The sequence below is a fragment of the Geotrypetes seraphini genome, chromosome 15 (assembly GCF_902459505.1).
Source record: "Geotrypetes seraphini chromosome 15, aGeoSer1.1, whole genome shotgun sequence".
In the NCBI taxonomy this organism is placed as follows: domain Eukaryota; kingdom Metazoa; phylum Chordata; class Amphibia; order Gymnophiona; family Dermophiidae; genus Geotrypetes; species Geotrypetes seraphini.
The window spans coordinates 5040007-5054712 of NC_047098.1; the positions used below are offsets into that span (position 1 = coordinate 5040007).

The 14706-nt window shown below is 42.4% G+C and overlaps 1 protein-coding gene across 11 annotated transcripts in view; it reads left to right on the forward strand.

The window, feature by feature from the left end:
- EPHA8 (EPH receptor A8) overlaps positions 1 to 14706 on the forward strand; it is a 129954-nt gene that overhangs the window by 41702 nt on the left and 73546 nt on the right. The window lies entirely within an intron of this gene.

Sequence of the window (14706 nt, forward strand, 5' to 3'; positions counted from 1 at the left end):
GGAGGGTATAGAAAGGATGCCTAGAGAGGGATTCTGACCTCCAGGGATCCCAGAGGTCAGGTGCATCTCTGACCCTTTGTTCTATACTGTCTTCATGTGCCGCTGATGTGATGCTATTTCTCAAAACTGATTTCACTGTCTCTCTCATCACCCGACAATTCCGGCAGCTGCAGGATTCACTTTAGCAAGAATCAAGGTGTGAACATGGTTGGATCAGGAGCGTGCTGGTGATTTGTACAGGGCCCTTTGTGCCGACTCTGCCACAGCGCTGGAACAGGTTCACAACAGAAGAGGTTTAGGACGTGGTGTAACTTTTAGGGAGAGTGAGGGGAGGCAAAGCCTCTTCTGTGTAGACCACTGGTCCTCATTTCCAGTCCTAGAGGGCTGCCTCTAGGTCACGTTTTTGGGATATCCGTTAAACAATATTCCAACGGGACTTATCAATTGCTTTCAATAGTATTACTTACTCGGCATATAAAAAGCTATTCATACATGCCATAAATCATTTTATTAAATAGTCAGACAAAAACATTTCCCAATAACCTTTTAGAATTTACCAATAAATAATCACACATCTACATACAGAACCTTTCCTGTCACAACAGGATGAATATCCATGAGAGAGATTTGCATACAGTGGAATTAACAGCCCTGCAAATCTCTCTCCATGGTTATTAGGTATGTCCTGAAAGCTTGACCTGTTGGCAGCCCTCAAGGACTGGGGGCAAAGACTAAGAGCTCCTTTTAGAAAGCAGCGATAGCGTTTTTAGCCCTAAGGGTGAAGATGAATCTGGCATCCAATTTCCACAGCTCTGTGTGCATTTGTCCTTGGTTTTCCAGGGTTTGGCTCTGGAGCTGGAAATAGCATTGTGATCCCGTGTCTCAGTGTTCTGAGGGATGCATTACAACCACGTTCATTTTCTCCGAGGCTTTGGTTGATAGTTACTTTAATTTAACCAAAAACGTTTTGGGCCTTTGTAGATATATTTTAGTTTTTGCACTTGCTAAGATTTTTCGTGGCCCACTAAAAATGACTTGGTTAGCAATTCTCAAAGTCCTTTACCCAAGAAAATACTGATTGTACTTGGATAAAATCTCCTGAAAATTATTCACCTTTAAATGCATGAAAGGCATATGGTGTTCTCAACACATGCCCATGTGACTTATTGAGAAGGTGGTGGTCCAGGAATGTGTTTTAGATCAGGGAGGTCAATAATACGGGTAGATTTCATTTTCAGGTTGTGTGTGGTGTTATCCATGGAGAACATACCCCCTGGAAAAAGCAGGTGCAAATACCCAAAGGGACTTTGAACCCATGTCTGTCTTTTTTTTAACTTTTCATTTTGAAAATTGGGAAAGCATGTTTTCTCGGATCTTGTAACCCATTTGATTCTAGGAATTTCACGATCCTCTCCTTCACCAACGCTTCCATTATTTTTCCAGTAACTGAAGTGAGGCTTACCGGCCTGTAGTTTCCTGCTTCATCTCTGCGACCGCTCTTGTGAAGAGGAACCACATCGGCTCCTCTCCAGTCCCACGGTCTGGCCTACTCTGCATGTGCAGATCAACGCCTCTCGTCTCGTCTGCAACTGCTCTGAAAGGCAGTAAATCAAATATTAATAAACTTGAAACACAAAGGTTATGCTTATAAATTTAGGCCTATCGTTTGCTTGCCAAGATTTCTGAGCCTAGTTCTAAACTCCTTTGCTGAGGGGAGATAGAATTGAAGTCTACAGAATCCTGAGTGGAGTAGAACGGGTACAAGTGGATCGATTTTTCACTCCGTCAAAAATTACAAAGACTAGGGGACACTCGATGAAGTTACAGGGAAATATTTTAAAAACCATTAGGGGGAAATATTTTTTCACTCAGAGAATAGTTAAAGCTCTGGAACGCGTTGCCAGAGGTTGTGGTAAGAGCTGATAGCGTAGCTGGTTTTAAGAAAGGTTTGGACAAGTTCCTGGAGGAAAAGTCCATAGTCTGTTATTGAGACAGACATGGGGGAAGCCACTGCTTGCCCTGGATCGGTAGCATGGAATGTTGCAACTATTTGGGTTTTGGCCAGGTACTAGGGACCTGGATTGGCCACCATGAGAATGGCCTACTGAGTTTGATGAACCATTGGTCTGACCCAGTAAGGTTATTCTTATGTTCCCCCACCTTAAATCTAGCCCTGATGGCACCTGTTTTTAATTCTTCTAAATTTAGGAGTTTCGTGAAATTTTGAATATACAATTACACACTAAGCCCTAGTAAAGTTTCCAGGAGGCCAATTTATAAGTGTAACTCTGAATGCTAGCAGCATACATCCTTTGAAAACCTGACTGGAATATGGCTCTCGAGGACTGGATTTCCCTACCCCTGGTCTAAAGCCTAAACCAGGGATCTCAAAGTCCCTCCTCGAGGCCGGAATCCAGTCGGGTTTTCAGGATTTCCCCCATGAATATGCATTGAAAGCAGTGCATGCAACTAGATCTCCTGCATATTAATAGGGGAAATCCTGAAAACCCGAGGACCGGAGTTCCCTACCCCTGGTCTAAAGCTTAAACCAGGGATCTCAGAGGGCCGGTTTTTCAGAATTTCCCCCATGAATATGCATTGAGAGCAGTGCATGCAACTAGATCTCATGCATATTCATTGGCCCTCGAGGACGGGAGTTGCCCACCCCTGCATTAGGCTAATGAGCATGCTAGATCCTCCGCTATCTCTTTCATGGGAGTAACGCTGTGGAATAAGTTGGACCACTAAGAGCTCTTGTGCAAACTTCTGAAAACTACATTATTTGTAGAAGCATTTCAGTCAATTGTTGTTTTTTTGTCTGGGTTATGAATGTTTCTGTTGTCGAGTGGCGTAAAATATGGCTGATATGAAGGAACTTCTGTTATTGTTTGTATAATATGTGTTGTATGTTTCTTATTTTTTTATGATTGTTTTTTGGTTGTTGGTTTTTTTTTTTTTTTTCAAACTGCCTAGTTTTAGGCGGTTAAGAAATCCTTTTAAATAAATAATGACACTAGGGTAGGTGTGAGAACATTACACCGCACATAGCAAAGAGTCTTTGGTGGTCGGTTGCAGTCATGGTCCACCGTAACCTGGCCGTTAGGGTCTCAAGGCAAGTATGTGATGGGCTGAGAATAACATTTACCACGTTTCCACGTTTAGTCATTTGATATACCATCTGGTCATAGATAACTAAATGGCTTATGATAAAATTATAATAATAATTTTATTTCTTGTATATTGGTTACAGTAGTGAGCACTGAGCAAATAACAGCTTTGGCTCTTACGAATCCCCAAAGGAAGCCTTATATTTCTTGGAATGGGCTTGCTTAGTTACTCGCTGTTAATTAAAATGGGATCATTAATAGGGTGAGAAACAGTCATAAGTAAGCTTGGGATTTAGTAAAAAGATCCCACAGGGAGTTCATGAAATAAAATCTGAATGATTTAATTAAACTGCTACCGATTTAATGCATCTAGGATTAGGACCTGATGGCCTAAGCTTTTTCCCATAGACACAAAATGGGGAAACCTCTTGAATACATTAGGCTCTTAGCTGTACTCTCAATGCTTGCCTAACCAACTGGAGACTATAGACCTGTTCTGCTTTTCTGACTCTTATCCTGAGGGATTTTAGTCTCCCTTAATCTTGCTTTTCAGCATAAGATGCGAACTACGACTGCAATAGCATCGCCATCCAAGACCTGTATCCTGTTTCCAACAGTGGCTAATCCAGGTCACAAGAACCTGGCAGGAACCCAAAAGAGCCCAATGAATAAGAGGTATAATTTCCCAAGTCTCCTAAGGACCAGAAGATGCTGAATGAAAGGTGGAGAACCAGGGGACAAAAGTAAAATTCTAAGTGTGCCTGGAAGACCACAAGGCTTAATGGAATAGCAGCAACCTGACCACGAGAAAAGTGAGCTCAACCCTCCTTACCTAGCCATTTGAGTTTTCAGGATGATTTATATAGCCCGTCCTCCCAAAACAGCCCAGAATGGATTACAGGAGTACATACACAGTATGGTCAAAGACAAGACATATTTGGAAAGCGAGTGGTACAATAACCGAGTTATAGTAGATATAAACATCTGAGATACACTAATTAACAATGCATGCTTTGGTGTGGAACTTAGACTAGTTGGTGAGTCTATTTGAGTTCTTTAAGGCTTGGTCTTTTCATGGAGCTAGATTTGTGAAGAGGAAGGTTTTCATGGCTTTCCTAAAGTTCCATAGGTCGTCCAGTTCTCTAATAGATGTGTGTGTGTTGGGGGGGGGGGGGAAGGAATGAGATTCCGTAGTTTGGGCATGAAATGCGGATAGATGTGCCTGCAGGCTGATTCTGTTTTGAGGGTGCGTCCATAGGGTAGGGACAGTTGTATTTCTTTTTGGGATCTTAATGGTCAGCTAGGGCTATAGATTCATATTCATATAGCCTGGTGCCAATTTCTGGAAGGTTTTAAAGGCCAGGACTAGGGCTTTGAAAATACAGAGCTTCTTGATAGGTGACGTGATACGGATGCTCAAGTCTTTTAATACAGTCTGCAGCATTCTGAAAGGAAACTCTGCAATGAGAGGGCATAGGATGAAGTTAAGAGGTGATAGGCTCTGGAGTAATCTAAGGAAATACATTTTTACAGAAAGGGTGGTAGATGCATGGAATAGTCTCCCGGAAGAGGTGGTAGAGACAGAGACTGTGACTGTGCCTGGGATAGGCACATGGGATCTCTCGGAGAGCAAAAGAGATAATGGTTACTGTGGATGGGCAGACTAGATAGGCCATTTGGCCTTTATCTGCCATCATGTTTCTATGTTTCTATTGGAGGCAGGAGAGGTTTTTGGTAGATTGACCTACTGGTAATGGATTACTACAGATATGAATGGGATACATCTGCATATATTAGATATCTGTTGCTTTAAACTCTCCCATTCATATTCGTAAAAGTCTGACTGGTTGAGGGGTGCCTCTAGGAAAGTTGGGAAGCACTGCCCTAGTGGACCACCTTGTCAGGATACAAGGCTAGTTGGACAAGGCCTGTGCATCATACTGGGTTAGACACTGCATGACCCTTGCACGGGTAAGGTGATAGCTGATAGTGAGGAAATAATAACAGGAACTTTTGGCACCAGTGATTAAAGAAGGGGCCAAAAAGACATGGCAGCCAATCTTGAACAAGAAGTTTGAAAGCAAGACAACTTGGCAGCAAGAGATTCAGTAACATCTCCTGATTCCATAAGAACATAAGAATTGCCATACTGGCACAGTTTCATCAAGTCCAGTGCATTGTTTCCAACGGTGGCCAACCCAGGTCCCAAGAACCTAGCTAGATCAAAGTAATAAAACAGATTTTATGCTGCTTATCCTAGGAATAAGCAGTAGATTTCTTCAAGCCATCTCAATAATGACCTCACCCCAACATGAAAAAATAAGACATCCTCTGAAAATAAGCCCTAATGCGTCTTTTGGAGCAAAAATTAATATAAGACCCGGTCTTATTTTCAGGGAAAAATGGTAGTAGACTTTGACCATTGCGCGGGATAGAAAGATGAAAATAAACGTGGACACAGTCAGATATGAGTCGATTCTGTCGGCTCCTGTTACAAGGGACTGTTCCTCATGGAGACCTCCATTTGGTCCTGCAAGTCTTAGCCATTCCACCCTTTGAGCAAAGTTCTACAGTTGTTAAAGGTGATGAATTCCTTTTGAAAGTCTGACAGGCTCGTTGATAGATTACATATTATATGAATGACTCAAAATATTCAGTATAGCCCAATGGCACTTTTGCACATTAATGAGTGGAGATTTTCCTTAGGATGATAATCAACGGACAAGCAGTCTAGCCTATGCAGGCAGTCTCATTTAAAGGCTGTATTTATGGCTTAACCTGATATATGAGGGTTCCTCCTGTTCACGCTATCACTTAAGGACCTTTTTGTCTTGAACAAATTGCGTTTGTGAATTGCATAGGATTTATATGACAAGAGATAAATTTTACAATCCTGTTTTGGAGTTTGGGTTTTGTGCTGTGCAAAGAGGAAACAGCCACAAAGTCTTTGTTCTCGGGGATCTCGATGGTGGATTCAAAAGCTCTGTATTCTGGGACAGAAATCTTATTTTGAAAGAGTGGACCTTGGAGAGTGCTCCCTCCTATTGGGGGTGGAGTGTGTCTAGTCATAAATTATTGGGATGGGAGACCAAGGGTGCCAAAGGTACCTACAAACAGAGGAAATGCTTTTTGGCTATCTGCACAGCCAAACTTTAAACCAGTATTAGCTGAAGTGGAGTTGTTTCTCTTGTCACTGTGCTCTCTTAAGGTGGTGGTGGTGGGGAGTTAGGGATGGGGGTGGAAGGGGATAGGGATGGTAGGGAACGGGGGGGGGTCAATGATTCCTTACCTCTAGGGGATACCCGTTTCTGTTTAATCCTGTTCAGTATGACCTTGTATGCATTTTGCTTACCTGGAGAGTTTTAGTTGTTTGGTCATTGTCCATGTGACTTGTTGCTCTAATTTTGTTGGGTTCGGTGGGGGGAGGGATGCATTCTGTAATAATGGAATTTTAATGACTTGCATTCAGCGGGTTTCTGGCAATGTGTATTGATTGTTTCATATTGTTGTCATCGATAAAGATTGTTTAAAGTTAAGTTGATGACAGGAGCCAGGAGATTCTAGTAGGTTTGCAAGGTCATTGGATCAGAGCTCAAGCAACTTCCTGGACAGAAGTTCAGAAGATATGATTGAAACATATAGGTACATCACGGGACGCATCGAGTCAGAAGATGATATCTTCTGGCTCATGGGACCCTCGACCACCAGAGGGCATCTGCTGAAAATCAGGGGAGGGAAGTTTCATGGTGACTCCAGGAAGTACTTCTTCACCGAAAGAGTAGTGGATCATTGGAACAGATTCCCACTCCAGGTGATAAAGGCCAGCAGCGTGATGGATTTTAAGAGAAAATGGGATACTCACGTGGGATCTTTAAGGGAGTAAATTCAGGGGAGGGGATACTTGGAATGGGCAGACTTGTGGCCTATAGCCCTTTTCTGCTGCTTTTTTCTATGTTTCTATGTTTCTAAGATAACTACAGAGCAGCGACATAGTTGTCTTGGCATTCTTTTTTGAGGTGGTGCAAGGTTAAGGCCAGGGCCAGTGATGCCTTTGGCGGAGTGATCTTGCAAGGGGCCTTGTCTTCCTCCCATCTTGAAGGATAATGCTTTGGTACATTCTCTGTCTGGGATAGGCTTGCAGAATAAGTAAGGCAAAATTGAATCATTTCCTTTCCTTGAGTCTTGCTAGACCAGAGCCCAACTGGGATGACCTTCAGATTCTCGCTGCCCTTCTAGTTTGCTAAAGAAAAATAAAAAGCCCCCTTACTGGAAGAGAAACCTATCTGAGGACCTCAAAAATAGTTTCACTGCATATAAAAAATACACACTGCAAACCTCAACAAATGTGTATGCTGAATAAAAGCGTACACTTATTAAGCTATATACCTCTTGTTTTAGGGGTAAATCGATGGCGGTCTATAGAGCTAGAATGATGAAAGGAAGCCTCTGCTTTAGGGCCTTAATTTTGGTGTTCTCGTCATATCATAAAATATCCCAACATAGGTATTTAGACAAAGGGTCAGATTTAATAAATGGTGACCAAAAAGATCACAATTCCTATGCCCTAGAGCCCTAACTTTGGGCACCACATTTAACGCCTGCTGAAAACTAGCGTAAATGCTGGCGCCCAAGATGGGCACACTGGCCCATTATACAGTAACACATCTAACTTTTTGGAATGCTCCTGACGTGCCCACACCCCCATTTGAGATGCTCATTCTGGGATGACTTCGATTATTCCAAAATACAGCTGTCTACTTTTTTGTTCATTGCGCTTTAAAAATAGAAAAAACAGATCGTGTGACTCCTTTTTTTTAAGACGCCTTGGAATTTCAGCATGGTAACGGTTAACTGAAGTGGCATAACATGTGCTAATTTGCAGATGAACTACGTGCTGTCATAGGGGCAGGAACAGGATGAATTATAGGGATGGACACCCGAGCCCTTTGCTCACGCGGCCTTTCTGCGGATTAGCATATTTGGACTCTTTCGTTTTTCCTCGAATCCTGGTTATCAGAGGCTGAAACTTTTCACACTATTTATTTATTCAATATTCTGTACTGTTCTCCCAGGTGAGCTTAGAACACTTTACATGAATTAATTCAGGTACTCAAGCATTTTTTCCCTGTCTGTCCCGATGGGCTCACACTCTATCTAAAATACCTAGGGCAAAGGGGGATTAAGTAACTTGCCCAGGGTCACAAGGAGCAGCATGGGTTGGAACCCACAACCTCAGGGTGCTGAGGCTGTAGCTTTAACCACTAGAAATCAAAATATAGGAAAAGTGAGCCAAGTATAGGACAAAGAAGCCATTGTGACATCACAGATGAGGTTGGCTCTTATTGGTGGAATGAGACATTGTGACATCACAGTATCAGCTTTGGTTACCAGAGACAGAAACTTTTCACACTATTCAATTTTCTCTACCGTTCTCCCAGGGGATCTCAGAATGGTTTACAAGCATTTATTCAGGTACTCAAAGTATTTCCCCTGTCTGTCCTGGTGGGCTCACAATCTATCTAATGTACCTGGGGCAATGGGGGGATTAAGTGACTTGCCCAAGATCACAAGGAGCAGCGTGGGTTTGAACCCTGAACCTCAGGGTGCTGAGGCCGTAGCTTTAACCACTAGAAATCAAAATATAGGAAAAGTGATCTGTGTGTAGGACAATCCAGCCATTGTGACATCACTGATGAGGTTGGCTCTTTATTGGTGGAAGGAGGCATTATGATGTCACAATACCAGCTCTGGTTATCAGAGGCTGAAACTCTTCACACTATTTATGTATTCAATATTCTATACCATTCTCAGAACGCTTTACATGAATTTATTCAGGTACTCAAGCATTTTTTTTTCCCTGTCTGTCCCGATGGGCTCACACTCTATCTAAAATACCTGAGGCAAAGGGGGATTAAGTGACTTGCCCAGGGTCAGCGGCACCTTGGAAAGATATGTTAAATATACCCTAGATGTGGCTTCTCTGGCAATTGGCAAAAAATAATTGTACTGTCCATTTCTGTATTCACTGTTTTACGGAATTATGCATTTTCCTATTTTCTGTCTGCTTTATAGAATTCTCTCCCAGTGGAACTTCTACAGGAGTTCAATTCTCTTATTATTTAGGAAGAAAAATCAAAACTTGACTTATCTTTTGACTGTTAGAGGCTTCGGCAGCTCATATTGAACTCTTGAGGGGGATGGACTAATTTTTATGTGCTTCAGATTTTTAATTGTCTCACCTTGATCTTATTGGCTAAAATGGGTAATCAAAATTTGTAAAATATAATTAATAAATAAAGGCCTGTCTCAGAATATTTAAGCGATTTTGTCATCAGTGGCCAGAAAAATTAGATGCCAGATTTTCATTACTGTGATAACCATATTTAATAAAATCAAAACCGGTTGCCATGGTCCCATGAGCACATTTCACCTCTGTAAATGCTGGACGTGATCCAATTCTCTTGCAGTTTGAACCATGTGGTGCCCTCTAATTTTGCTGGAACGATGAGGTTTGTGTGGTTCAAACAGCGAGATGGTGGGAGCAGGTCTGGCAGGCCCTCAAGTGCAGCTTAAGTGGACTTTGATACCTATGGAACGTAATACATGTTCACTTAGGGCTTGATTCTAATAATAAGAACCGCCTTACTGGGTCAGACCAGTGGTACATCTAGCCCAGTATACCGTCTCACGATGGCCAATCCAGGTCACAAGTACTTGGCAAAATCCCAAAGAGTAGCAACATTCCATGCTACCGATCCAGGGCAAGCGGTGGCTTCTCCCTAACTAAACTAAACCTTAAGTTTATATACCGCATCCTCTCCACGGAAGTAGAGCTCGACACGGTTTACAAGAACTCAAATATAAGAAGGGACAGGAAATGGTTTTCTCCCATGTCTGACTCAACAGCAGTTTATGGGCTTTTCCTCCAAGAACTTGTCCAAACCCATAAGCACATAAGAATAGCCTTACTGGATCAGACCAATGGTCCATCTAGCCCAGTAGCCTGTCTTCACGGAGGCCAATCTAAGTCACAAGTACTTGGCAAAACCCAAATAGTAGCAACATTTCAGAATCTCCGAGTAGCAACATTCTAGAGTTGAGATTGTGATGTCATAATGCCTCATTCCACCAGTGCTTAAGAGTCAACCTCATCAGTGATGTCACAATGGCTTGACTGTCCTATAATTGGCTCACACAAGAACAGCCTTACTGGATCAGACTAGTGGTCCACCTAGTCTTCACAGAGGCCAATCCAAGTCACAAGTACATGGCAAAAACGCAAATAGTAGCAGCATTCCAGAATCTCAAAGTAGCAAGATTCCGGAACCCAAAAGAATAGCAACATTCCATGCGGAATCCCCAAATAGTAGCAGCATTCCATGCTACCGATCCAGGCCTATATCAGCCAAAAACGTCATCAGCCATGTGTCAATCACGCATAGGTGCTGTTAAGAGAATTGCAGCTTATGTTTAACGTAGGCGCCGGTAATGTAGTCCAGGGTTTTGCAGACGCTTAAGTTTGATGAGAATTGCACCTCGCGGCACCTAAGGTCGTTTTCAGCATAAACCATACCTGCTTTGACCTTCAGCGCTGTTGGGCGCCTCTGTAAGTGCGCTTACAGCGTCCTTTTTTGTGACTTTTTAATTGGTTTTAAATGATGCAGTCAATTACAGTGCTAATTAATACCAATTAAAGCAATTAAGTTTGGTGCCTAACTTACAGCGCCGTTACTAGACCCCGAGCGGGAAATTCTGTATAGGGTGCCGGTTTCTGCAGCCGCCTAATATTTCTTAACCTCGAAATGAAAGAATAATTTTTCCGTCGAAAGAATTCCAACAGCATTTTGAGAGACTGACACCCAACGTTTAACTAAGCTCGAGAACTTTATTTTCGGTTCCCTGAAGAAGGACCGAAACGTGGCACTTCGGAGCCCAATAAATAAGTATATTTCTTAGCTTTTGTTTACCACAAGAACAAATATAATTAAGAACTACCACTGCTTTGGAAAATCATGCAGTGATTGGGGGGTGAGGTTTTTTTTTGGGGGGGGGGATATTCCTCCTTTTTTGCCTCCATGTCTCTGAGCACAATTCTTCCTAACTTAGACTTTACTGTGAATGTTATGAACATTGTGTTTTGTTTTGGGGAGTAAGTTTTTTTTTGCTTTTTTTGTATTGCTCGAGATTCATCTTCCCATATTAAGAATAATTTATTATTTCCTCCTTTTCTGCTTTTGACTGAACAGCTGCGTGGCAGGGGGCTTCCCGGGCTTCCCCTGCCGGCTCTACGTATACGTGAGAGTCGCACTCACAGCAATCAAACGGATGAGAGAGAGGGGGATTACGATGAATCTCCGATCAAATCATTTCCATGCAAACCTTTTTGTGCATCAGTAGCTCTTTTGGAGTCGGCCAAAAATCGGATTGGAGCGGACCCAAGCAGCCTTACCGACCCTGTTTAGTGCATCTGGCTCTCTGTCCCTATTGGACTCATAATCTAAGTTTTGCACCTGGAGCAATAGAGACTTAAGTGACTTGCTCGGGATCATAAGGAGCCATAGGTTCTCAGTCTACTGTACTAACTGTTAAGTTACTCTTCCACTGCAAATAATGTATTTTATGTAACATAGTAGATGACGGCAGATAAAGACCCAAATATTCCATCCAGTCTGCCCAATCTGATTCAATTTAAATTTTTTTTATTTTTTCTTCTTAGCTATTTCTGGGCAAGAATCCAAAGCTCTACCCGGTACTGTGCTTGGGTTCCAACAGCCGAAATCTCCATCAAAACCTACTCTAGCCCATCTAAACCCTCCCAGCCATTGAAGTCCTCCCCAGCCCATCCTCCCCCAAACGGTCGTTTACAGACACAGACCGTGCAAGTCTGCCCAGTAGTGGACTTAGTTCAATATTTAATATTATTTTCTGATTCTAGATCCTCTGTGTTCATCCCATGCTTCTTTGAACTCAGTCACTGTTTTACTCTCCACCACCTCTCTCGGGAGCGCATTCCAGGCATCCACTACCCTCTCTGTAAAGTAGAATTTCCTAACATTGCCCCTGAATCTACCACCCCTCAACCTCAAATTATGTCCTCTGGTTTTACCATTTTCCTTTCTCTGGAAAAGATTTTGTTCTACGTTAATACCCTTCAAGTATTTGAACGTCTTAATCATATCTCCCCTGTCCCTCCTTTCCTCCAGGGTATACATATTCAGGGCTTCTAAGTACAAAGCATGTTTTTAAGTACAAAGTTACTGACCTGAGCCTATGCGAGAAAGCCAGCATCAGAGGCTGTTTGGACAGCACAGCCAGGACTTGCGGGCGAGACCCTTTTGGCTGGCAAGACTTGGCATCCCCGTGAGGTGAAGTGCGTCTGAGCCATTGGTTAGGGGGCTTGAGACCACCCTCCCCCGTGGCTATGAACGAAGTTGATTGGTGTGAGGTGTGGGGATAACCAAGAGATCAGACCACCTCATTTTTGATCAAATTACCCCCGGCTGCTGGTGCAGGCAAGAATTCAATTTTAAGTTATTGATGTTTGTTCTTTCAATATTATATGGATTAGCTCATGACTAACTTCAAAATATGAATTTTTCTTTATTCAGCTACTAGAACACCTTGTTCTACTTAGGAAGTGAGACTGACTGTACCGTCAATTTTGACGTGCCGGAAACCTGTCAGTAAATATATAGATCCTTGGAAGAGACCCAGATTTATGGAATAAACTACTGAAGATATTCAACAAATTACATGTTCTGCATTTTGGAAGGCAGTTAAGTCCTATCTTTTTGCTCTTTTCTCGACAGGCTCATAGATTGGAAGATTGTTGAATCGTATGTTTTCAAATTTTATTGTAGTTCAGTGGCATTTGTCCCATTTGTCTTATTCAGATCGTAATCTTGGTAAAATGGAATTTGGATTAGAGAAACAAAGCAGTGCTCTGTGGCTCACTATGGGCTTAATGGACCATTGGTCTGACCCAGTAAGGCTATTCTTATGTTCTGATATGGTGAATGGCGGTATATCAAATTTAATAAATGAAATGAAAACAGATAATATTCATGGAGGACTAGCACGCATCCTGCAGAAATAGCACCTAGGTGGAGGTTGCAGGCAATCGCTGCGACACGGCTCCTCGCCACCCTTAGTGGAAGCTCTCTATGCCAATAAAAAAAAAAAAAAGCAACAAGCAACAGTTCTGTTCAATAGGTTTATTTATTTTTAATAGACTTCCCGCACCCCCTGGGAACTGACCAGGTCACATGACTTGGAAGGCCGCACGCGGTCATCGTGCACTCCTCGGACCTCCAACAGATGGTGTGCCGCTGCTCACTTCCAGGACTTGAATGCAGGCGGTAAGTCCGTGTGTATGCAGAAGCGGTACAGGCAGGAACTGGCCTCGTTCCCCCAGTTACTGAGCACTCGGAGTTCGCAAAGGAGAAACGGAGAAGCTGACCCTGAGACCCTTCCAATCAGACCCAGTCATGTATCAGCTGGCCGGCCCTCCTGTATTGTCTGTTCCATTATTCAATGTAGGGTTCTCTAAGAGAGTTAACATTTAATCAGACTTTCTGAGTAGCAATGACTTGCTTCTACAGGGAGAGTTTTGCCAGATGCATGATTGGAATTTTAACCCCGACACCTGGCGTATTATTTATGAATGTTTGTCAATTGCGGCTACAAATATGGCTTATGGTGATTTGTAGCCATCATGCAGTAAAATACACATAGCTTAAATATTCCACATCGCACAAAGTACACAATCCATCCTCGCAATGTACTTAAAGACACGCTTTCAATAAATTAAAATAAACATCACAGTGCTGATGACAAAATATACCGCTGCTACCTGCATACTACCCTGCAAAATCCACTTAATATTTTTAAATGGTTTTTGTAGATACTTAATATTCAAATGAGTATTTCCTACGTTCTAATAGCCTCATCCACCTCACTCTTGTCCTATCTTCTGAAATGCTGTGACTCGCCCTGACCTGGCTGGAATTCTGGGAAACGAAATGTTTATTAAAAAAAAAGCCAAACCTTTACTGCTGTCCTTCCGAGATCAGCTGGCCAAAAGCCACAGACATTCCCCCAATTATACAGACTCCTCCTGAGAAGGATGGAAATGGGAATTAAAGTGAGAGCAGGCCAAGCAAAAAGTTAAGGTGTGTTTTATAGCCCAAGCCTTCTGGTGGTAATTCTGTGACCACCACAGGATGGGCATAAATAACCCATTTGCATTTCTCGCTTTGTCTTGTGGAAGTATTTACTGTTGATGGTGTATGAATTTCTGATATAATGTTATATTTTTGTATGTAAGGGCGGGATATAAATGAATAAACAAACATTGATATTTATACCATTCTATGTGTGTGTTCACGTTTAAATGCCGGTATTTGGCTTTGTCAAAAAACACTCGAGGGCCAATAAACTCAAGAAAACTTATGTGTTGAGTGACTAAAAACAGTTGATAGTTTTGAAAAAAGTCACTCTGTTAAGCGATTATGAGATGACCTATATATGATTCTTATCCACTCCTAATCGAACTCTGCTCAGAGACAAGAAGGCAGTTACCACCGCCTCACCACCCAAT